Source organism: Mauremys mutica, chromosome 11 (assembly GCF_020497125.1).
Source record: "Mauremys mutica isolate MM-2020 ecotype Southern chromosome 11, ASM2049712v1, whole genome shotgun sequence".
Lineage (NCBI taxonomy): Eukaryota > Metazoa > Chordata > Testudines > Geoemydidae > Mauremys > Mauremys mutica.
The window spans coordinates 2,832,918-2,858,953 of NC_059082.1; the positions used below are offsets into that span (position 1 = coordinate 2,832,918).

Sequence of the window (26,036 nt, forward strand, 5' to 3'; positions counted from 1 at the left end):
TTTCTTTCACAAATGAGCACTCCCTCTTCAAGAGATTTCCTTGACATGAAAAATTTACTTTTTAATGGCCCAAAATGCTACATTCTCTAAGCTAGACCCAATCTAGTCTCTTAGTACATCACACTAAAGGGATTTCCAGCCATCGTCAGGAAAACTGAAACACAGATTGTACTAAAATCCCATTTAAAAGCCATTCGCTCCTGTCTGCTTGGGTTTGTACAGTTGTTCTGAAGCTCTGTTGCATGCTCCTGAAAATGGAAAATATAATGTTAGAACCAAATCTGTTTAAGCCTTTGCTTCATGTTAGAGCAGCTTTAAAAAAAACAAAACAAAAAACCAATCTACTTAAAGGTCCTCCCCTGCCCCACCCTCCAAGATGCAACTGAAAAAGAAATGTCAACAGCCTGGTGAGGGGGAAAAACTGGCTGATGTAACAGGATTTTCAAAAGTGAGTTGGGCCATTTGCAGAACTAAACAGGACAATAAAAAGGAGGGATGATGGAAATCATCCATGGAGAGTAGAAGGATTTATGCCTCTGGAGAAGGCATAGATGAAGTCCAGTGGATTACCAGGTTGCTACTTTTGCCAGCATGCCCCAAACAGATTTCTGCCCATCTGAGACACAAGACTTCTCTTGTCCTTCCCTGACAGATTTTCAGCTGGTGCCGCTCCTTTTACTTCAATGGAACATAAGAACATAAGAACGGCCATACTGGGGTCAGACCAAAGGTCCATCTAGCCCAATATCCTGTCTACCGACAGTGGCCAATGCCAGGTGCCCCCGAGGGAGTGAACCTAACAGGCAATGATCAAGTGATCTCTCTCCTGCCATCCATCTGCACCCTCTGACGAACAGAGGCTAGGGACACCATTCCTTATCCAGCCTGGCTAATAGCCATTAATGGACTTAACCTTACGCCCGAAGGACTGGGAGGAGGAAGAGAGAGAAAACCTCTGTTTTGGGTGGACTTGCCGATAGACGGACCTTCTGTTGGGACTGTGAGTTTTCTTTGGTGTTTATTTTATATGGATACACCCAGTGCCCAGGGAGGGATATTTCTGACCACATAAAGCCTGGGTGACATTTTATTTGAACAGCCCAAGAAGGGAAATTGAGGAAGGCTGCCTGTAGTGTGATGCTTGGGTTGCTGAGTACCCTGGGTCCCACTGAAGTCTGCAGGCATTGAGGGCACTCAGCTTCTAGCACTACCAAGCCCAGAAAGCTTTGCTGGGCTGCCACTAAGAACATACATTTCCCACCCAGATGGCAAGCCAGCTTCGGCTGAATAGATTGTTTCCAATCCCCCATGCGGTGCATTACAAACCGTTCTCTAAGCAGTTTATAGCCATCGCGTCGTCATTCAGGCCTGTACAGTAGCTACAGAGCAGTTCCCCATATATAAAATATAGTCAGGAGTGGAAAAACATCACTAACAGAACTGTGCATAAATATGAGCACACATCATCACTCGCTTCCATGTGGCTCTTTTCCTCTTGCCAGCACATACAGTGACCTCAGGCTAACATCCTAGAGCCTGCTGAAAGAAACCAGTGAGAACACATTAACTCCCCCTCTGGAACTGAAGCTGGCAGTGGAAGAATCCATAAATACAAGGCCTTTTAAACCTAAAAAGCAGATCAAATATGAAGTAGCTCAGAAGGAGATGGCTCAAGGTGAGGATCTGGCACCACTGGATAGGAAACGTATGGTACGGACAGCAAAGAAGCCCTCAACAATATGGAAGTTACGTGGGGCCAAACTGTGTTCTGAGTCATACCAGTGTAAACCCTGAGTGACTCCACGCACGCCAGGTGGCCTCAGTGGGTTGCATAGGACCTATGGTGATGTTACAAAGAGCAGCCTTTGGGCAAGGGTCCACTGACTGTGTCAATAAAGAGAGGAAACAGCATTAGAGTTCTGTCAGGAGAGAGCTGGAGTTTTCTGACCTGCTGCCAATCAACTGAGTCAAATCTGGAGGTTGCAGTTGATCTGAAGGGGAGTTTTGTCGGAGTAAGCATGGGGGATTTGACCCTTTCTTAGGTTATCCCATTAAATGTACAAGTCTAACACGTTTCTTTACTTAATATGTGCAGTCTATTCCCCTCAGACACTACGGGATACATTCTAAGGTGACGGCCGTGTCTGGAGGGTGTTCTCTACTGTCTGGAAGAGACACTGGAAGGTCTAATGCTGTGATGACTCTTCCAGACAGTCACAAACTAGGGGAGTCTGCCAAAAATCGCTTGTGTTCCCAAGTACCTGACTGGCCTCCCCCAGGCCACCGAATGCTCCTAGTTCCGGAGCTGCTGGCATTTTATTAAAGCCTCAGCTCATCCTTAATCTCCATCTTTTGTTTCATGCTTTTAATTGTGAAATATTCGATGTGCTTTTTGTACTCATTGTTATGGGGCAAAAAGATGGTGATAAACTAGTTTAAATTAATAAGATTATTAAGTAACCTCTGCTGCTGGTAATTCTTCACTATAACAGGCGTACAGTTCACTGTAATTAGTTTTCTGCTTCACTGGAGCACACTTAAAGGAGCTGGGTGTTTTTAGAAAAAAATAAACTGTATTGTCAAACTCGTCACAATGTATTTTTGAGATAGGTAAGAAGACTTTCAAACTATTTAATCATCCTTTTTCTTTCCTCCCCTTCCCCCTCCTGTATTCATGATAAGTCCCAAGGGCAGGACATAGTCTAGCTCACGGGTCCTCAGACTTCTTTTGCTTTTAAAATATTTCAGGCAGTGACAACCTCCCACTCTTGCTACCGGACATAACTTTTGCAGCCCCGGTGCAGATCCCTACAGAACGAAGTAACCATACCAGGCCACGCTTACTTCTGTGCTGCTGGTGGTGGTGATGCTGTCTTCAGAGCTGGGCGCCCAACCAGCAGCTGCTACTCTCTGGCTGCCCAGCTCTGAAGGCCAGGAAAAAGGCCGAGCCGAGAAAAATCACGGACATTTGTTTGTATTTCAAAAATCTGCCCGGATGGAGAGGGAAGGACCAAAAAAGAGGTCATGTCTGGGAAAACCCGGACGTATGGTAACCCTATTTTTTGTGATCTCATGACCCCACCCACTATAGACTTGCAACCCCCTTTTGGGTCAGGACCCCCAGTCTGAGAAACAGACTAGCTCAGAAATCCATTGGATTGGGGGGGCTGGCACGTGGGAAACAGACCAAAACATTGATATACAAATTATACAGCAGAGCTGCCTGTACACTATATTCTCTTTAACAACTTGACAGGGTACAGGAACTGTCAGGTATCACAGGTGAGTTGCCCCAGCTGTGTGCTAAGTGTCTGGATCTAGATTTTTTAGCCTCTCTTCCAAAGCTTTGGGCCAGAGTTCACATCTGGGGTTTTGGTTTGTGCTGGCAACTGAGGACTTCTGGTGCTAGTGGATGGCAGTCTCTCTGCCTTGTACTGTCATCTTGCCGTAGCTCATCAGTGAAGTAAAATATTGCATGTGCAGCAGACTGTGCCTGCAAAAATTGGTAGGCCCCCCTATATGCATACCTAAACCAGGCAGCTGAGTACCCCTCTCCCAACCTATGTGTAAATGTGAGGTCAGCATGGGGGCCAATCAGTTGCGTGTACAACAATAGCCTTGTCAATCCACAGGTAGCTGCAAATCGCACCATAGTTAATGGGCCTTATCCCAGAAGGTGACTCCTGAAAGATGCTCTGGGCCCTCGGCTCCCACTGGAATCAGCAGGACTGCACCCTCCAGGCTTGGAGTAGGTGGTGCATACAACTGTTCCCAGGCAAGGTAAGCAGGAGCCTTCTGTTTGTTTTTCTGGATACTCATTTTGCACTTTGAAGGGGGTGGTTCGTGCCCTTCCTGACATTGAGCCTGGGATGGAGATTTGCTACAGTGCAGTGCCGCACGCAGCTCGGCAATGGCTGGAAATAAACTGAGCTGCTCATTTTGCAGTGTCAGTCGTTCAGCAGTTGGTTTTGGTTAGCTGAAGGCAAACATCTGTGACTCCAATGCAGAAAGCCTTCTTATTACCTATGTCAACAATTTTATTTTTAAACCAGTGCACTGAGCGAGAGGTACATCCCTTATCTGGCGCGCGGCCGCCGCATATGTAGCACCATCATATAATTAACAGTCAAGATCATTTACATTGTCGCTTAGCTAATTTTCATAATGTTTTCTTTATTATCAGAGGAAGAAATTAACCCAAGAATTTATTTACATACTAGTCTCAAACAGTAACAGCTTGCTAATTGCCTGTTAGGTGATTAATAAGCTTACAGCAGATGCTAATGAATCGAGGGCTCACTGTTTCAAAGGTGCTCTTGCAGCATGCTTGTGTTTTGGCAGCTTAATTAGTGCAATAATTATGTACTTGTTGCTCCTTCTTTCAAGCAAATACTGTCAAATGCTTAAAAGATTAAAGTGAATTATATCGCTAAGAACTAGCTGTGCTTAAGTAGTCTGCTTTTGCTAACTTCCCCGGGATTCCAAATGTAGAACGGGATAAATGTAATGGGGTCCTCAGCAAATGTGCTTAACTGCACACTTTTATTGCGGGGGCTGGAATGACGTGAGCCTTTCCCTGCTGTTCAGGCAAAACTTGTGCCAGCCCTGATGGGAGCAGTTTCCAAAAGATTTTGAGAATTCACATAAGATACAGGTTAGCATCTAAGCCTTTGGAAAAATTCTCTGAGCCAAACTTCTGAACCTGTTGAGGGGACTTCTAGTTACTCTCATGTTGCAACGGGGTCATGGAAGTGTTTCCCTCTCAAGTAACTGGGTTGAATGAGGGTAGGGTGACCAGATGTCCTGATTTTATAGGGACAGCCCCGATTTTTGGGTCTTTTTCTTATATAGGCTCCTATTACCCCCACCCCCTGTCCCAATTTTTCACATTTGCTGTTTGGCCATCCTAAATGAGGGTGAAATTTTCTGGCCTGTGTTATATTGGTCAGACTAGATGATCACAACGACCCCTTGAGGCCTTAAACTCTACATGAAACCTGTCCAGTTGCAGTGATACAAGAGGAGGAAGATAGTGGGATTTCTACATGTGCATCTTCTCTGTGTGAATGATGTCCACTAAGCTAAATAATGAATGCCACGTGGCTCTAATATCCTGCTGGTCACAAATCCTTAGTAAGAGGTCTGGACCACTGGCTGATATTTAGGTAGAATAGTTATTTTGCTTAACCCTAGAAATATGTGGGTCATTTATGACTGTGTAATGTGGGGAGGGTCTTTGGTGGCCAGTGGGGAACTGATATAGGGTGTGCTATTGCCAACCCCACATATTCACAAATAATGAGTCCGGAACTGAGAAACTAAGAGACATTGAGAAAAAAAAGGGGGTTGGATTCTTTTTGTTTGCTTTCTGGCACACGACTCTGGGAGCTGATGCTTTAAGAAAGGCACCAAATATTGCAAGGCTTGCAATGAAGTCATAAGAGTTGGCAACATTCAGGGTGGTCTGAGAGGCCAGTGATGAAGGGTGAGAAGAGCATGGCTTGGTCATGGGCAACCAGTCTGAAGTTCAGGGAAGGAGCCAAGGAGACTGAATGAATGGTTTTCCTGGGTGAAATTTTCATGGGTGAAGAGTCAGAGAGAAACAAGTGCAAGATGAGATCTGTAAACACAATGTTGGTTGTTCTAGCTAGTGACACTAACCTTGGTTTGGTATTTGAGATTTCCTCTGTGACACAGAGACCCCTTGGCAAAGGGTCCCCTCTTTGTAAACAGTTCTCTCCTTAGACCTGACAAACTCACTACACGAAACACGTTTTGTAGGCCGGGTATTGACCCAGAAGGGATATCATGTGAGGTATCTACAGAAAGCTTGTAACTTGTCAAGGTTCATAAGCATTGTGAGAGGTATGTAAGGGTAATGTTTAAGGAATAATGTATTTATATTTAAAGTGTGCTTTATGGATGCGGGGCAGAAATTAGTCACTGGGGTAATGTGTCTTGGTGCTGACCCATTCAAACAAGAGGGAGTCGTCACCCCTCCCTAGTCAGCCAGCAGGTAATGCTAGGTTCTGTGGTCTACCCTTGCCACACCCAGAACAGTCAATGGAAAACCATCACAGACAATGGCAAATGATTGAAACCAGTGAAAAGGACCATTACAGCAGACAGGAGATTTCCCTGGTGGTGAATAAAGACCAAAGCCTGTTTCAGAGTAACAGAGTGCAGGGAAAGGCCCTCTGGATCCAGTCACTGAGGAAACCCCTTGTGCAGAAGGGTGCTTTCATGGACATTTGTATCCTGCTTCTTGGGAAACCAGAGAGCTCTGAAACAGGCTGAGCTTTGGGGGGAACCTACTTTATTAGATAGGAAAGGCACTTATTAATACGTGTGGACCCAGGTTTGTGTTTTATTATTTGGTTTTGTGTTGTAATCAGTTGTTTCCATCACTTTTTCTCACTTCTAGTTACATCTTTATTCTCACTTAGATAAATCTAATTCTGTTTTAATGCTAGCGCTCCCGAGTGCTGTGTGGTTTACAGGAGCGGGGGTTTATATAAAACTGGTAAGCTGGGCTACCCTGCACCTCTGTTTTGCCTGGTGCACATGCCCAAGGTATGTTGGGAGGGAAAGGGCCCATCTGCTGAAAGGCCTCTTTTAAAAGCAAGGGATCTGCAAGGGATTTGTTACACATGGTGATCCAGATGCGAGGATTTAGCTTTAAACGTAGTGACCATCCCCATGACAATCGCGTGTGTGTAAATGTATCGGCAGGAAGTGGGGCTGTTGGTGGTGACTCTGAAGTCTCTTCAGTGAAGGTGGCTTTGTTACCACTCCCATTAACGACGGCGTGGTAGCTGGCTCTCAAAGGCTGCGTATTGGAGAGATGTGAAGTGGCACTAGCATGTCCAAGCACGTTCCCTAGAAGGAAAAGCAGTGAGGCTTGTTTGGGGAAGCTCTAGCAATGGCTGGGTCCCTTGCTAACGATCCGGAAGTCTCTCTACTCCACAAGAGCTTGGGATTAGATCATGAAGAATTGGCCCAGTGCTTTTGGCAGAGCAGGCCATTGGGAAGATCAGCCTCTCTGGAACCACTCAGAATGTTTCCATTTTGTATGTTGTTTGAAACTTCCGAGTCATTCTGAACCTGAGAGAGTTCACAACGCCAGCAACCTCTAGTGCTTCTTGGCCTTGTAAATCCAGACTTCCGGCCTAGACAATGCAGCTGGGATGAAGTCACAACTATGGACAGGATTCCTCTACTTGCTAAATTTCCTCTTTCAGTAGCTGTTGCCGCCTTGCTTAATCCCTGTATTATCTGATTGTCACGGTACATTTTTCCACATTAGGCAGTAAGCCAAGAAGTTACTTAACCTATAATTGCACTTTAATGTAACCTATTTTAAAAACTATATTTTCAGAGTGAATCTTATAAACACACAATAGGATCCAATCACAAAATATCCTGTTCTTTGTTACTACGTTCTTACTACAATTTGGCATCCATTCAGTTCGTTTTCATTACTATAGCTTTGTCGTGGGCTGACATGATGCACACAGTTAAAGGCCATGGCCATTTGGAGTTTGCAATTTTTTAAAAATTACTCCTTCCCAGGGATGAGGATTTATTATGACTGTGTAAGTTGCTGCTGATTTGTTGACTTGAACTTTTGTAAACCTAAGAAACTTCTAGCTTCAGATAAAATAATGTTATCGTGGGAAATGTGGCGCTTGTTGGTCTATGCAATGAACACAGGAAGATCTCATCTTGACCAATAGTAATAATAATGTTCACCAGCATTAATCTCTCTGCCAGCAACTGCTGGCGCATATACTATTTAATAACTCCACAAACATTCTGCTGATCACATGTTTTTATTTTCCTCGCAGTGTCAGTTCCCTGCTGGGGAAGCGTTTGGTCTCCATCTCCACTCATTCGTTTGAAAAAGTTGGCCACTCTTTGCAAAGTGTTAAGCATATAAAAATTAATGTTGACAAATCTTTGAGGAATAGAATGAAACAAAAGAAATCAATTAAGGAAACAGCCTGCAGTTATATTTTATCATCTAAATTGTACTCAGTCTCGCTGTCATAGTTACCAGCAAAATCTAGTGCCAAATAGACATCTTTGGAGAAGAAGCTGAAGGGTTCATAAAACAATTCCACATTTATTTTAAATTATGTAAAACCATAACAACCATCAATCTCCTGTCTGTCTGTCTGTCTCTCTTTTGACAGGCTGGTGGACAGTGTGTTGAACATGATCCGCAGCTCATTGAAGTTAATAGGAAGACTCCCATTAATGTCCGTGGGTTTTGCATCAGGTGCTGTCAGGAGCTCTCTTGATATAAACCAGGCTGCACTGTCATGTACGGTCAGGCTTCAGGATGTCTCTGCAGAGCAGGGGTGCAGCACTGGCTGAGGGAGCGTGAGCTTCCCCACATTACACCAGCCCCGGGAGCCTCACTCCTCAGTGTGGCCCTCCTCAAAGGACCAGAGCAGAGGGAATCCAGCACCAGGCTCGAAGGAAGCAGCATGCAATGATACCGGGAGCAGGTCCCCCCTGGGGCCTTGCCCACACCTATCAAGGATCCTACTAAGGTCCACATCATCTGGATTTTCAGTTTTGTTTCAGGTCCACTTCTAGATGAAATAAGAAATTGCCCCCTTCTCCCGCTGTCAACCCCAATTCTAACCATACATCTCTAAGGTGCAAAAATGTTCAGCTCACTTTTTCCTCATTATTATTCCAGAGTCGTGCATGTCCTCATTCCTGAGTTCTGGCCCAGAACAAACACCTAAGTGCCAAAATCTTCCAAGACAGTCTGTTCCCAACTTTGTTTAATAGATGCAAGAGGCTTGGATAATACACGTAATCCCCCCTTGCAACAGAATGCACCCCTGTATTCACACCCTACACGCTAGTGTAATAATCTCTGGGTATGCCTTGTAAAGTATCATTGGAAAACTCATAATTTTCTGGTCATTATTGTCCTGATAAAATGTGGGTGGCAACATTGTATATGATGTTAGAAGATTTCTCTGCATGATGTTATTAATGCATGTTCTAAACCCCAGAGCCCTGCCCAAACTGCAGTTGGCAAGCTGGTGTGTCTCAAAAAAAGGAGTGTGTGCTCTGCTTCATTTGCATTTAAGCAGTAAACAGAGTGATCAAGCAGGAAGGGAAACAAAGGAAACTCCAACAGGTGAGGAAAAAGCAGCAGGGAACACCCTTCCACATAGACTTTTTTGTGTCCTGGTACCCAGCTGGAAAGGTTTTTCAAGGTGGGGACTGGAACTATAAAAAGGATGGACAAACACCCCAATGGGCCCCTCTCTTTCTCCCTGCTATGGATTCACTGAACCTGAAGGGAGAAAAGAAGCAACTGTTGGACTGGGGGAGGGCTCCTGACCTAAGAAGCTTGGTCAGTAAGACTGCTGAAAGCAGATGATGAGAAAACTTTGCTTTGAATTTTACACAGGTTAAGTTAGGTTTGGGTAGTTTTTTATTTTTATTTTTCTTGTAACCATTTCTGGATTTTCTGCCTTATTATTTGTACTCACTTAAAATCTAGTTCTTTGTAGTTAACAAACTTATTTTATTGTTTTAGCTCATCCAGTGTGTTTAAACTGAAGTATCCGAATAACAAGTTGAAATAATAAGTTGGCATATTACTCCTTTTAAAGAAATAATGGACCTAATATAGCTTGTATTGTCCAGGAGAGGGCTGGGCAGGAAAGGACATAAATTTCTGGGAGGAAATCCAGGAATGGGGGTGTGTTGGGTTCACCCTGCAGTATAACCAAGGCTGGGGAGAGCCTGAATGTAACCCAGGTGTGGCTGGCAGGCTGCAGTGACATACAGGCACTCAGGGTGTGGCTTGCATGCTGGAAGGCTGTGTGCGAGCAGCCTGGGTGGGAGCTACCTCAGGAAGTCATGGTAAGGGACCCCAGGTTGCAGGGCAGGGGTGACACAGCTGCTCATTAGTCTGGATTGTACCCTGGTGCCTCACACCCACATTTTCATGGGCTTTTCTCAGTTGAACCTGACTATTTTGAGACTCATCCTTCACTAGCTTTGACCATAACACAGCAGTGAAAAAGAGAATTATTGAACAATACCTCCAGTATGGGCAGGAGTTGCCATTCTGAGCCCCATGCGAGTCGTGGGGCTCAGAACCCAGAGGCCTGGGATTGTACCTGGCTGTCACTGACTTGCTCTGTGACTTTGGGCAAGTCGCTGAGGGTATGTCTACACTGCAAGGTAAGCCATGCTTGAGCCCAGGCTCAAGCCTAATCCACCTTGTGTCTATACTGCAGTTGCACTAACCCGAGGCTCAGACCCAGGGCTGGAGGGTCTGATCTCGAGTTAAGCCAGGACCCAGGGTCCAAACCCTATTGCTTTGCAGTGTAGATGCAGCCCTGCCTGACTCTGGTCCCAGGAGTCAGCTGAAAGTATCCCACAATTCCATGGGACAGCTTCCTTAGTCCTCTCCATCCCAACAATCTGAAATCCACTCTCTGGTATAAATGGAAGCCAGCCGGCTCCCCTTGCAAATGGCAGCAGCTCAGATCAGCGGTAACCCACTCTCTTCTGATCACTGATCTGCAAGCACAATATCAGAGAGGCCTCCGGGGTTTGCAATGGAGAGCAACTCTATCGAGCCTTTTGCAAAGCGAGCTGCTTCCTGGTAATGGGCAGGGCAGGCAGTATAGTTTTCCCACAATGCACCATGGTCCTAGTGCTAGAGCAACCAGCTTTTGGGATGGGGGTGGGAGTGCTAGGGATTCTAAGATATGATACTCCTGGAAGTGGGACCCAGCTGACCTAGGTCCCCAGGACAATTGCTGACCCCCATGGCACCCCAGTACTTTCAGCACACCCTTTCCCACAGCTCCACCCTGGCGAGCACTCTGGTTTGTAGTTAACCCCTTCGGGTTAACCCTGTGATAGTTGAAGCCAATGGACACAGACTTTGCAGGATTTCTAAAACTATCGCTTTTTACTTTAGACAGCACAGGAGACATCAGCTCTAGGTAACACAATAAACACACCATTCCCTGCCTCAGTTTCCTCACCACTCTCGAGTGTTCTTTGGGGTCTAGGTCCCTTGGTTCCTCTCTCTTGAACGTCTCAGCCGGTGTGGTTATAAAGGGCTGGCCCAACCCCTCTTCTTCTTTGTTCTCCCTTTTTTGGGGTGGGTGGGGTGGTTCTTCTGCGCCTATAGAGGCTGGGACAGATCTGGTTTCACCTACGTTGCAGATATCCCTTTGTTCTGCTCTGGCTAAGCCTGTTCTCTTGTCGGACAATCACACACACCCTCTCTGTCTCCTTAGCCCAAGAAGCTTCTCTGGAAAGAACTTGAGAAATTCCTTGAGACCAAGTTGGCAGCAATACTACAGGGAGTGAGTAAACTGAGTCACACATAATTGTCATAAAAGTAATACAGTCGCTTGAAATCAGAGAACACCCAGAGCTCTTGTTGGCTTCGGTATTTAGTGCCTCTGAAAATCGGGCCTGACCTGAGCCATAGATCTGAGGAATTGTCCCAGAGGAGGTTTGGAAACAAATTGATAAACAGTAATAAGTCACCAGGACCAGATGGGATTCACCCAAGAGTTCTGAAGGAACACAAATATGAAACTGCAGAACTGCTAACTGTTGTATGTAACCTATCATTTGTCAGCCTCTATACCAGATGGCTGGAGGATAGCTAATGTGATGCCGATTTTAAAAAAGGCTCCAGAGGTGATCCTGGGAATGACAGGCCAGTAAAACTGTAGTGAAGAACAGAATTGAAACACACAGATGACCACAATATGTTGGGGAAGAATCAACATAGCTGTTTTAAAGAGAAATCATGCCTCACCAATCTATTAGAATTCTTTGTGGGTGTCAACAAGTATGTGGACCAGGGTGATCCAGTCAATATAGTGTACTTGAACTTTCAGAAAGCCTTTGACAAGCTCCCTCACCAAAGGCTCATAAGCAAAGTAAGTACTCATGGATAAAAGGGAATAAACAGTCAGTAGAGAGGTATAGAGCATGTTTCCCCAAGGAGCTGTACTGGGACCTGTGCTGGTCAGCATGTCCATCGTGATCTGGAAAAAGGGGTAAACAGTGAGGTGGCAACATTTGCAGATGTTACACAATTACTCAGGATAGTTAAATTCAAAGCAGACTGATTTCACAAAACAGGGTGACTGGGCGACAAAATGGCAGATGAAATTCAATGTTGATAAATGTAAAGTGATGCACATTGGAAAACATAATCCCAACTATACATATAAAATGATGGGGTCTAAATTATCTGTTACCACTCAAGAAAGAGATCTTGGAGTCACTGTGGATAGTTCTCTGAAAACATCCACTCAATGTGCAGCGGCAGTAAAAAAAAAAAAAAAAAAGCGAACAGAATGTTGGGAATCATTAATCAAGGGATAGATAATGAGACAGAAAATACCATATTGCCTCTATATAAATCCAGTCTCACCTTGAATACCGCGTGCAGATCTGGTCGCCCCATCTCAAAAAAGATCTATTGGAATTGGAAAAGGTACAGGGACGGGCAACAAAAATAATTAAGGGTATGGAACAGCTTCCATATGAGGAGAGATTTAAAAGACTGGGACTGTTCAGTTTAGAAAAGAGAGGACTGAGTGGAATATAATAGAGGTCTATAAAATCATGACTGGTGTGGAGAAAGTGAATAAGGAAGTGTTATCTGCCTCTTCTCAAAACACCCAATGAAATGAATTGATGGCAGGTTGGAAAGCAACATAAGGAAGTACTTCTTCACACAACACAGTCAACCTGTGGAACTCTTTGCCAGAGGATGTTGTGAAGACCAAAACTATAAAAGGGTTCAAAAAAGAATTAGATAAGTGCCTGGAGGATAGGTCCATCAATAGCTTATTAGCCAAGATGGTCAAGGATGTAACCCTATGCTCTGGGTGTCCCTAAACCTCTGATTGCCAGAAGCTGGAACTGCTCAACAAGGGATGGTTCACTGGATAATTGCCCTGTTCTGTTCACTCCCTCTGAAGCATCTGGCATCAGTTACTGTTGGAAGACAGGATACTGGATTAGATGGACCATTGGTCTGACCCAGTATGGCTGTTCTTATGAGTAGGTATGTGAATTCTGAGTCAGCCATTTGGTAGGCTGCTGCTGGAGAAGGGGCTACATTAGATAAATAGCAGGTGCACGAGAAAAGTATTCCCACTGATTTACTAACAGCAAACAGTGCAATAACTGCAGCCTCTGCAGTACAAAACTACGCCACTCAACACGTTTGTTTTCCTTTGTAATTACTGTATTTGGGAAGCAGTCACATGAATATTAATGGAGCCAGTGTGTGGTGTGAGAGAATGCTAATGAAGAGCAGTTAATTTTGATTGGAATAAGAGGTCAGGCTCTCCCTTCACTATGACCCATTGTCACAGCACCCCTGACTAAGTCCTTGTTTAGCTGAGGGATAATATTCCTCTGCTACCAGTGAGTCACTTCTGTTTAGGCTAGCAGCATAAATCAATTCAGAAATCTGTGTGATCATATCAGTGTTATCTTAGGCCTTTTATTTTAAGGCGTTTGTGGCCTTCAGAATAAATAACTGTTTTCTTAGGAGACACATGACCCCAGAAGAGAAGGGTAAGTTGTCTCAGCCATCTCTGGCCTAGCAGCTGAACAGGTTCTCCTTTAGGCTTTTTACCACCAGTTGATCTAAAAGGGCTAATTCTGGACTGTGTGCAGTTATGCCAGGAAGGAGAGGTTTAAATCTCATCCCCAAATGAGCGTTCGACTACGAATCCAATCCCACCTTTCCCAGAAGTGTGATTGTCCAGGGCAGCATTCCTGGAGAGAGACGCTAAGGGAAACACTTCTGGAGCTTTCTGGGGCACGTTTTTCTGCATCTGTTCAAACACGCAGTAAAGGTCATATATTACCTAGGGGTGGTCCCATATCCCTCGAGTTTTCTGCCCCAATGAGAACTCAGTGTGTGACACGGACATACGCTGTCCAACCTCCAGTTCGACAACATTTTTTGTGTTGGAATCGTCATAGAAAGTGTAACTAGGGAAGGAAGATATTGCATGTACGTATTTATTTATCTGGGACACATGAAGAAAGAGCCACCAAAGAATTTCTCTGGCATTTATTTGACTACATTATTATTTTGTGGTAATGTATTATTATTTTAATTAACATCTTTATTTTGCTTCCTGTTACATCATGTCACCTATTTGATAAACTCTACTCTAGTTTTAAGTAGCTGTTTAGTTTTTATGGTGATGCTAAACTTAATCAGATGCTCAGATCAGCTTGAAATTAATTATATTGACAGCAATGACTTGGGTCTAGAGCACAGATCCCCTTCAGGACTGTGTTTAATTCTAGTTGCATGTAAAAATTAGTCTGAGTCTGGTGCCCAACTCACAGGTACCAGGGTGCTAACTGGGCTCCTCGGTGTTAGTGATAACAGAGAGGCCAAGGATTAAATGCAGCTAATCAGGGGCAGGTTGAAAATTCTCAAAATTCACATGTTCCATTAACTTTGTCATTGAAATTTCCACCAAAAAAATCTCAATTTTTCTCTAAAAGGTCTTCCCATTTTTGGAACAGCTGGAGCGCTGGGAAAGAGAACATTCAACCTTTCCATTACCCTTTTCATCAGAATTTTGAATTTGGATGAGAAAAAAGGGGATGAAATTTTCCTGGTTTCTGCCCGTTTGTTGTCCAGTCGTCCCAAAGTAACACCTACCCCGTGGAACTGTACAGTGATGGGTGACTTGGAAATGCTCACGAGTGGTCTCCTTGTCTGCCTAGGGTCAAATCTCAGCTACTCCGCAAAGGGCACTGGTTTCAGTTCTTCCATGGGACTGACCCCGCAAGGGTGGGCCCTTTCCTATGGAAGGATGGGATGGGATGGGAGAACCCGCCTGCTGCCATCGCCATGCTGTGCTTGTTCTGTGGCCAGAGGCGGTTGGTCAGACGGGCACCTGCCACTAGCGCAAATACAGCCCAGCGAGGAACCTCACTTTGCGTCGCAATCTGCATTTTCAGTAGGGATGGATGCGCCGTGGCAGCTCATGGCTGATCAGAAGAGTGCAAAGCAAAACCAAATCCTGGCCTCTGCGAGGACGTGGGAAGCAATTCCTTCCATCCGCCCAGGAACGGTTTCACTGCACTGGAGGCACTTGTTGGTCTTTCATAGAAAACTTAAAAATCCTCTGAGAAGGTGTCTCCTGCTCAGCTGATTGGCCTTGCTCTGACGGTGACTTGCACTGAGTTAAATAACGATTTGTAAAAGCAGCTTTATAAAGAGCTTACTGAACGGGCAGCATTTTTTATTGCCTTGGCTCCTGGGGTCTGACCCTCTAGCCCTCCACTAGGTAGAAATTTGGATGAGGGAGTTGAATGGTAACTTTGAGCTTTGCATTTGCTGGACACGAGGAAGAACAACCTGACGGCGTCTCTCTCTTTGGCTCATTGCTGCTGCTGGGAACAGTGGCACTATCTCCCGCACCCCCGACCACAGCCTTTTCCCTGGCCACGTCCCAGGAGGATTCCCGTGGGCAGATGGAATTCCCATATCCTCCAGCTTTAGGGCTGCTTTGCCCTACCACGTAGCAGCAGGGACGATTCGGGGCCACACGTTCGAACGTGGACTGGGCTGGTGTGTAAAATGCAAAACCTGTTAGCCGTTTGCAAAGCTCTGGGCTGGAGCTCGCAACACTTGCTAGCAGGCATGGCACTTGCTCTTGGGAGGAATCTCACTAATGAACTGCGTAAAAGGCACCACCCCTGCTTAGAGGTGTTAGCAAACCAGGCCTCAGTTGTTTTTTTTTCCTCTTGGCTTGAGTTGCCAGTAAATATAATGTTGAGGTCTCATTTAGGCCTGGCAACATGGCTGGATCCTGACCCCTGTGCTGTTCCCCGCTGGTTACAGTTCATTGCTGTTTGCTTGATGTCAGGGGGGGAGGGGGGGCGGGGGTTGTCACTTCATATTATTATAAGATGAGCTACTAGGATTTTCAATGCCACTTTCTCTCTCTTATTGGGCCTTGCCATCCTGAGAACAGTTTCTTCCTTGAACTCATTGTGTGCCATGTCCCTGGGCTTCAACATTCTTCCTTCCATGCATCACCTCATCTGTACCTCGCGCCATACCCGTGACCTTCAGCTAAGTGTCCCTGCATGTCTGGGAACACGCAAGGTGTCAATCTGCATTAATGAGACTGATGTGATAAAAGCTGCCAGTGGAGAGCAAACCTGTTTGACTTCCCTGGCATGCCCTGAAGTCTGATGTGATTTCGCATGTAAGTCGCCAGAAGAGTTTGTAATATTAATGTGCTGTTCATCGGCAGGGAAATTCAACCCAGGTATACGCTTAACTAAAGATTGAAGAGACCCACATTCACAGAGGAGGCCTGCTGAATCTGCATAGGGTCCCAGAGACCTGGAAGACGCATTATGGTAAAAATCAGCATGACCTTCTGACAGAACCGCATGAGTGTATATCTGTGCGGAGAAATGCCTGGCTTTCCCATTGTTTGCATTCTGGCTCGATGAGAGAAAGGGAAGAGGGGTAATCAGATTAGAATTGAAAAACCACAAGACAAGCAATCTCCTTAGACTCTGGTTTACTAATATGATACATACTATCATGCACATGCACTCCTATTCCATTGTCATGGTTAAACTTTTTTTTGCTTGGCTTCGAGACAGACGAATGTGGGGGCTCTGCTGCAAGCTGTGTCTTCTTTTGGAATGAATAACTCTTGTGGTAAGCTGACATGAAGCAGAAATTTGTTAAATTACATAAACATTATTGCGACCCATAAAATTCAATGAATCGTCATTGCCTGTTTACTCATGGCTGGCTTTACTGTTTGCACAATGTAATTGAACGTGTCAATTTGCTCTCAAATAAAAAACATCTGGCCTTTTGACATGCCAAAAAAACTGAAGAGATGATCTGAAAAAAGAAGTTGAAGGGCTTGGTCTTTACATAGCATTTAGCAAAAAGTGCGACGCGCTCTGAAAGAGAAGCCAATATCATTCAGCTCAATTGCTGGCCTCTTGGCAAACCTCCATTTGTAAGCCAGTAAGATTAGTACATTTTATCCTAATTAAAATTAAGAAAGCCAAGGAAGGTGCACAGTCTATTTAACTGGCATACATAGAAATTCAAATTCCTGCCAATATTGACATCCATTCTATTGGATTTTTTTAACAATCTTATTCTTTTGCAATCATGAATAACAAGAAGAAAATTATACTTTTATAGAGGATTTTCTTTTGGGATGAAGTACACAGGCCCAGTAAATTAATTCACCTCCCTAAACCCCTCAGTTCTAGATTCTTCCTGAAAAAATCTTAACTTGTGTATTTGGGAAAACACACACGCACAAAGTAAATCTTGGTCTAATCCCTAATAAACAATAGTACCTATCACTCCTCCAGACAGAGGCAATTGTTTGGCAGACTGTTTGCATACAGAAGATGCTGACCTAAATAAAATGATGTAGTCATGTTTAGCTTAAAGCCGGGCTGCCCCACGTGAGGGTGTTCTATGTACGCACCCTTAATATTTGAGGGGCTGTTACCACTGATTGATTGAGACATTTCTGATTTGCATAGGAGACAGTTCATGTAATTACAGATTAGTGAAAAAAGCCAATTGGTTGCAAAGATTAGGGAGGTCATCTCCCATGAGATCTGGGAAAGAACCAGACATATTTCTTTCTTCTTTTAATCTTTACAGTCAAATGGCGATCAGTCGGAATCACTGAATTCTAATCTCACAATAGGAAACTCTGCCTCAGGAAGTGGGAAATACAGTAAAAGGACCAGCCCAGCACCAGGCCAGACAATTGAGGGGTAATTATGAGCCCTGTGGAAAAATCAGAGCAGATTCTCACTATAAAATCAAGAGGTTAAAGCAAGTTCAGGCCTTGTTTTAATTAAGGGAGAGACATATTTTCCTTAAGGGAACATGGCAATCACGTTACAGCTGATCGGAGAGATTTCCCATATTGTCAGCTATGATTAGACACATTTGTGTGTAAATAAATGGTGATTTCTTTTCACCCTGTAGGATAACACACAATATTTTCTTCTGAAGTGTATGGGCCTGGCAGTGATTTTACTCTAATCAAGTTCTTGGCATTTCATACGGGCTTATAATGGGACTCAAGTAGTTGCACATTTTCTGTAATTGGACTCAAGTAATTGCACATTTTTCTAAATGATTAATGAACCGAATTTAAAAGTTTGAAGAAAGTTGCCTGCCACACTGCAGAAAACGGAATGTCACTGAGGTTTCGTGGGGTTTGAAGCGGTTGCACAAATATTTATGAACTGGTGGTTAAAGGGCTACATGCTGGTGGAGCAATACTATACTGTATCGACTTGAAGGGGGAATGAAACAGACTTTGAATGTGAAGAATCCCGGCAGCCCCGGAATCCCAGCAGTGTGTAACATGCAAAGCTGCTGCAAGGCTGATCGGATAGCGATATTACCCTGATAACACATGGCAAAGGGGACTTCTGCTAAGTTACTTGTTATGTTTTTGGAGGGTAGATTACAAAAAAAGCCAGGGTGTGTTTTCTACAGAGTAAGAGGATTTTTCCTCTCTCCCTTTATCCTGCAAGCTCTCTGATGATTCTGTATCTTCCTGCCATCTACGCTTTTTTTTAATTAAAGAGTATTCGCTATGAATGCTTGAAACATATGGTATAAATCACTTGCTTTGGAAGCTGTTTAAACAAAGGCACCGCGGTCGGTTTGTAAAATTCGCCTGCTGACAGGACGCTGGTAAAACTGAGACTTCATGCCCTGACTTAGGATCTAGAGATGTTTTCAGCTTGCTTGGCCTTTGCGGCACTTTGTGGGAAGATCACCCAGGTCTCAGCACACACGCGGTCTACAGCCATGGCCTGGTGCTCGTTTGTGGGTGGGACAGCTCAGATGGAGACAAGGGTTTAAATTAACGATTGGGGGAGTGAGGAGTCAGTCTGCTCCTGTCTCCTTCTGGCTGGCCAATAGGAAGCAGAGAGCCTATGGGGCAAGAGAGGCCACCTTCGCATCCCTCTGGCATGCACTCCCTCCTCCCTCTTTTTCCTTCTGTGCCTGCCCCCACCAGCGGCCCACCCGTTGAACCAGGTGGGGGCTTTGATGGGGGAGAAGTGTTCCTCTCACCTTCCGACATGTCCTCAGTATTTAGCCAAGTTCCTTGGTTTGGCAACCGGGGAGAGGGCCTGTGCCTAAGGAGATGCAGCAAGCTTCAGTTAGAACAATAAACGCTGTGTCTCTGTGTGTGAAACTTTACTCTACAAGCTGAGAGGCTGGTAGAAGTGAAGTAAGGCTTCTGTAAATGAAGTGTGTTAATCCGGTCTGAGCAACGAGTGCATTGCACAGTTCTGCTGCTTGTCTCGTCTGTACTGTCGGTATCGTGCGGGGCAATGCAATGGTGGAGTGGAAATCCCGGTAGACTCGCTAAGAATCCTTCAGCTGGTCCCTGCTGGTTTCTCTGGCTTTGTACTGGAGGACCAGTAGCCACAGGGGCCAGTAGACTAGTAGTCCCGTAGCCCTGTTCCAAAATCTGCTTCCCAGCTGGAGCCTGTAGGAAGCAGTTGTGTGTTTTCAGTGAGGTCTGGTGCAGGAGCGACTCTCAGGCTGTTGCTGTTAGTGCTGGCAGGGTGTTTGGAAGATACGGGGTCTGCACTGGGGGGGCTTCCCGTGCCGATAACTGATGGGGACTGGACATGCAATGTGCTTGGGAGACCCTGGGGATGGTGCTCTCAGCATCATGCAATAATGACAGGCAGGGGCCTCATTTCATAGATGTGGGTCCATGTTATGGACCTCACTGAGGTAGGGTGACCAGACGTCCCGATTTTATCAGGACTGTCCCGATATTTACTTGTTGTCCCGCGTCCCGACTGAACATCGGTCGGGACACGAATTGTCCCGATATTTTGCCCTCCGGCGCACAGGTGGAGGGGGCTCGCACCCCCCCTGCCCCAACTCCACTCCGGCCCCGCCCTGACTCCGCCCCTCCCTCCCCCCTTGGATCCCTCCTCAAATCTCTGCCCTGGCCCCACCTCTTCCCCCAGCACGCCACATTCCTCCTCCCCCTCGCCCCCCCAGGCTTGCGCGAATCAGCTGTATGGCGGCCCATCGCTGGAGGGAGGGGGAGAAGCAGGACGCGGCAGCCAGCTCAGGGGAGGCGGAGGCAGAGTGAAGCTGAGCTGATGCCGGGGGGCGGGGAGCTGCTGGTGGGTGCTCAGCTCCCACCAATTTTTCCTATGCTCCGGCGGCTATTGGTGGGCTGCTGCTGCTGCTGTTGTTGTTGCTGCTGCATCCCCACCCGCCGCATCCTGATATTTCATGTCTCTCATCTGGTCACCCTACACCGAGGGGGAGGGGGGGTGGGAGGAGAGGCAGGTTGGAGTGAGGCAGGTTTCATTGGAGCAGGAAGGGATGGTAAGACGTTAAAAGGGTCGTGGGTCGGATTGGTTGTATATCATTAGTGGGCATGTTATTATCAGTAACAACAAAGTGCTGCACAGATCTCTTTCCCCGTATGGGAAAACTGAGGCAGAGATGGGACGGGATTTACCCAGAGCACCTAGCGGGTCATTGTCAACAGAGCTGTGATTAGCACGCAGCAGCTGCTGGCTCCCAGTCCTGTGCTCGTTCCAGTAGCCCCCAGAGCATCTTTAACCTGCAGAATTTGGAGACCTGTTCCTGATAGCATCACTTGTCAGAGCAAAAGAAAGAGCCTCTCCCGAAAGAAGAGGAATCAGGCGCTAGCTCTCACCGGGAGTTACCCAGCCCCCACCACCACACAGATGGGAGAAGAGGCTCTACATTCAAATCCCGTTCCCCAGCGGGCAATCCCTTGTTTGCAGAGTGTGGTGCTTTCCCGTATTCTGCTGCAGCACAGGAGATTGTGGTACTACTGTGCAGGTGTGTGAGCTGTGTATGGAGCTGAGCCTGTAGCGCATCAGACTGAAGGGAGAGTGTCTCAGGGTGCGCTGCTGGGCATCGGAAATTTGGGGCAGGCAGGCTGGACAACAAGAAAGCACTGGCCGCTGTACTGTGATGATCTCTGCTAAGCCACAGTCTCGCTTCAGTGGGCAGCCTGTGACGTCAGGTAGAAGAAAGTGATGCTTTCTGGGGGACCTAGGTGAGAGTGGGTGCTAGAGAGAGAAAGAGGCCCCTGTTCCCTTTGGAAAGGGAGGAGATGGAGGCAGCAGATAGAGGCGAGAGGAGAGGGATGTAGGGTGCGAAGGATGACGATTCCTCGCCACTGCATGAAGTGGGGCAGAGTCTGGAGAACGAACGAACCAAAGCAATCGCAGGTCCTGTGGCTTTTCATGGGGACCTGGAAGTTAGGGGGTCTGCTGGGCCTTCGGCACAAAGACGTTCTTTATGAAGATGTTCGTAGCTTGGTTGCCTTGGGCTCCCAGTCCTGTCCCCGTTGCAGTCAATGACAAAGCTCTCATTGACTCCAGAGGCAAGGGCGTGACTGTGTCCAGGCTGCTTTGGTGTCTGCTCAACACACTGGCTGGAATTTTCACAAAGCCTCCGCACCTGCAGTCAAGCAGAAGTGCTGGGCTGGCTGCAGCAAGTCCTGGCGGGAGGGTCTCTGGCCTGGGCCACGCAAGAGGTCAGATTAGATCAACTCAGCAGTCCCCCCTGGCCTGCAAATCTAGGAACTGGGGAGACATTTGCCAAAGAACTCAGCCCCCACGTATGCCCCAAAGGAAGTGGCCAGATTTTCAGAAGGCACTTTGGGTGCCTGCTGGTGCTGAGCACTCTGGATAGTCTGGCCTTTGCTTCCCAATGGCCACTGAACTCTCTCGAACATCTGCTGCCACTTGCAAGTGCTGAGCCCTGGGAAATCTGGCCCTGGTGCAAACAAAGGTTTTGAGTGCTCTGCTGCAGGAGGAACACGAGTGGGAAGCAGAGGAGAGGGGCGGGTGTATTTGGGAGCACACGTGGCAAGGTGCTAGGATGGCATGGAGTGCTACTCTTCACCGCAGCTAACTTTCTGCCCCAACTCTCTCTGCAAACATTCAGGAGAAAGATCATTCCTGGGGTTTCCAAGCTCAGCACAGAGGCTGCCATTTCCCCTCCTTTCTAGATGTTTCATGGAATTAAGGGTTTTTTCCATTAATACAATTACGTAATTTAGATCGCTGAGATTCTAGGAAGCTCTTACATTTGAACTGAGAACTTGGGATGTTATTTCCCCCTTTCCGGTCTACGTGATGTTAAGATAAAATGCTGGGCGTTTATGAGCAATGCTGTGAGCCACTGACTCTACTTTATTCTACAATCTGGAGAAGGGGCCATGGGTGCTGGCCCGAGGGAAGCAGAAGGGACAGGCCCCCAGTCTCCTCCCACAGAAACCATACACGTCTCCATACACCATTCAGTGCAGGAACACTGTGACTGGCAGGGGCGGAGACTGCTGTACCAGCTTGGCAGCTCTGCACCACCTTCCTGTCACACCCCGGCCCTTTGCCACCTCCTCACAGCCCAGCGAGCAGCTCGGCCAGGGAAAGCTTCAACAATGCGCATCCTAATTTTAACCTGTTTACAGTCTGATCTGTATTAATATTTATGCCACTCTCAGAAAGGGGGCTTCACCCCAACCCCCATCTAATGGCTTATTTAAAGCCATTTAAATTATAGCTACCCTGAGTGCCTGGAATGATTGGAAGAATCTGAATCCCTGAAGGAAAAATATATGAGTTGCCTAATCCTGTGGCACTAGCCTGATGTGCTGCTATAGGAATCCTGGAGGGCTTACGTGTGATCTCAGAGCCAGTTTACACCACACGTGGTGCAGAGAGCTCAGCGGGGGGTGGAAGCGCAAACCACGGCACTTCGTAGTGCAGGCTCCGCGGCTCGCAGAACAGCAGGCCTCGGAGAGGAACACCCTGTGCTCTTTTCACGAAGCACCTTTCCCAGAAAGACACGAGCAAGCCCAGTTACTACCCTTGGTTCCGTACACAGCCCTGTCAGCTCAACAGGGGGGTTTTCATGGTGCCAGTTTAGCGGTTAGAACGGGGAAGCCCGTGGGTTCTCTTCCTGGCTCGCTATTTGACCGTGGCCAAGTCAACGCCCCTTCTGTGCCCCAGCTGAAAATGGGTCTAACTATCTGTAGAAGAACCTTTCTGGGTGCGTGTACGGTTCTCTGGGAACACACAGCTGCTCATAGCATCCCCAATACAAAGTGCCATAGTTTGTTTCAGTTCACTCTTTTCAGCTGCCCACACTATGGAATTCATAGATGCCAAGGCCAGAAGGGACCATTGTGATCATCTAGTCTGACTTCCTGTGTAACACAGGCCAGAGACCTGCCCCACACTAATTCTAGAGCAGAGCTTTGAGAAAAGCATTTTGATTTTAACATTGTCAGTTATGCAGAATCCACAATGACCCTTGGTAACTTGTTCCAGTGGTGAATTACTCTCACTGGTAAAAACGTGCGCCTTATTTCCAGTCTGAATTTGTCTAACTTCAACTTCCAACCATTGGATCTTGTTAGATCGTCTGCTAGATTGAAGAGCCCATTATTAAATATTCGTTCCCCACGTAGATGCTGATAGACTGAAATCAAGTCACCCCTTAACCATCACTTAGTTAAGCTAAATGGATGGAGCTCCTTGCGTCTATCTCTATCAGGCAGGTTTCCTAATACTTCAATCATTCTCATGGCTCTTCTCTGAACCCCCTCCAGTTTGTCAACATCCTTCTTGAACTGTGGGCACTAGAAATGCAAACTGTATTCCAGCAGCGCGCACGCCAAATACCGAGGTGCAATAACCTCTTGGCTCCTACTTGAGAGGCCCCTGTTTATGTATCCCAGGATTGCAGTTGCTTTTTTGGCCACAGCGTTGCAGTGGGAGCTCACATTTAGCTGATTATCCACCACGACCCCTGAATGATTTTCAGTCACTGCTTCGCAGGCTAGAGTCCCCATCCTATAAGCATGGCCGACAGTCTTTGTTCCTTTGTTCACATTTAGCCCTATTGTTTGACTGCTCCCGGCATACCAAGTGGTCCAGATTGCGCTATATCAATGACCGGTCCTCTTCGTTATTTGTCACTCTCTCTATTTTTGTCATCTGCAAACTGTATCAGAGATGATTTTATGATTTCTTCTAGGTCATTGACAAAAATGTTAAATAGCGTAGGGCCAAGAACCGATGCTCTATCTGTCACACACTCCATTACGGTAATATTGAGCCTGGCTTAAACCCACGCACCAGTAAAGAAATCTTAAAGGCTGACAGTCTGTTCCTAACTCAGCCAGACCTATGTAGCTCAAAGGTACGTGAGATAACTCACAGCTCAGAGGCCTCCTTAAAGAGAATGAGATCTTCAGCAGGAGCACGGTGGCTGGGAGGGAGGCAGGGAGAAATCCTGGCTGTTGTAGGTTTAAATGGGATCCAGTGTCATTTTAATGTGCGTTTGCGTATTTCCTCTAAAACAAATCATTTGATGCAAATGAGAGCGCAGGGAACGTTTAAAATACATCCACCAGGTCAAAAATTTTCCGTAAAAACTTTTGTTGATAGAAAATTGGGTTTCTGACAAAATTAATGTGGCTGCTTTCCTCATTTTTTTAAAAAATATTTTTTCATACCTTCCCTCCCCCAGCCCCCAGCATTTTTCAGCCAAAAACAAAATGTGGGGGCTTTTCGTTTTTTTCTTTTTTTTTTGACAAAAAGACCAAATTTTCCATTGAAATGTTTGATGAAAATATAAATTTGTTCTCATAAAAAATGTTCGGGGGTGGGGCAGGAACCTCCCACCTTCCAACTAACTGTGACACTGACCCAATCAATTGTGACACTTCTTCCGTTGCTACAGTCCACCATGGAACGACGTACTTGGGGCTTTCTATACGGTCCATCTTCTAACGGGGGGCGGGGGTGGGGGGAGAAGAAGGCTGGTCTGGTGGTTTAAAACACTGGGTTGGGACTTAGGGAACTGGGTTTCTCTGTTCTGCTGCAGGCTTCCTGTGTTACCTTGACCAAGTCACTTCAGTTCCTGCTCTGTAACATGGGGATAATAATACGTCTTTCCTCCCACCCTTTGTCTTGTTTATGTAGCCTGTAAACTCTGAGGCAGAACCGGCTCTTGCTATGAATACGTCCAGCGCCTACTCTGTACGGGAACCTTGATGTGCTGCTGTGCTACAGACAATACATTGGCTTGCACATGCACAAAGTCCATGTGCTAAAATCACTTTCAGCCAAGCTTTTCCCAAGTGGCCAGTGATTTGGGGCCCTCAGCGCAAGGTGCTAGTTAGTGGCCACTCTTGAAAATCTGGGCCTTAGCACAGTGTGACTGGAAAATGTCAGTGGCTAGCTGTAGTAGAGCCTGTGTTTTGTTTCTCTTTTCCAAACCATCCTGATTCAATCAAATCTACCTTGGAGTTAGTTCCTCTGGAAGGTGATTCACCTCATCGGCCTCCCAGACCCCGGTTCTGCTAACAACTTAAAAATGGCCAATCGGTTTTCTTCTTCTTCTTCTTCTTTCTAATGTCTTTGAGACAAAACAACGTGTCTTTTCACTGAGGTGGTCCACGTCCAATTTTATCCCACACCAAACTTTGGCAACTCTGAAAATAGAGGCACCGCGGAGATGTGCTTGGCAGGTGCTTAACTTTAATGGCACAAACGGTGCTGATATACTGCACATGATGAGCTTGGGGGATTCAAAAATATCCCAGGCCTCCTGCTTTCCGTTCCTGTGATAATCATCCATCTTGTGACTTGTCATACGTCGCATTCCCCATCTTGCGGGCACGTGGGGGGTGATGTAATTAACTGGAACAGGCTGGGTTTGGACCACCCGGACTGGCACCAAGAGGACAAAGAGAACCGGTTCCAGGGTACACGAAAACCTGTTCCAGGGTACACCAGAAATGGGTTAGATCATTGGAGAAGAGTGGATATGATGCCTTTGCTGCCAGGGAAGCCTGAAACAGAACCTCTATAGATTTTTCTTCTGGTCACACCCTACCCAGATGTAGCAGAAAACCTTT

The 26,036-nt window shown here is 46.3% G+C and overlaps 1 long non-coding RNA gene across 1 annotated transcript in view; it reads left to right on the forward strand.

The window, feature by feature from the left end:
• Positions 1-3,767, forward strand: part of LOC123344385 — a 133,110-nt gene extending 129,343 nt beyond the window's left edge. The window contains exon 3 of the long non-coding RNA XR_006572535.1: positions 3,633-3,767. This is a non-coding gene — a long non-coding RNA (uncharacterized LOC123344385). The remainder of the gene's footprint in view (positions 1-3,632) is intronic.
• Positions 3,768-26,036: the final 22,269 nt, after the last annotated feature.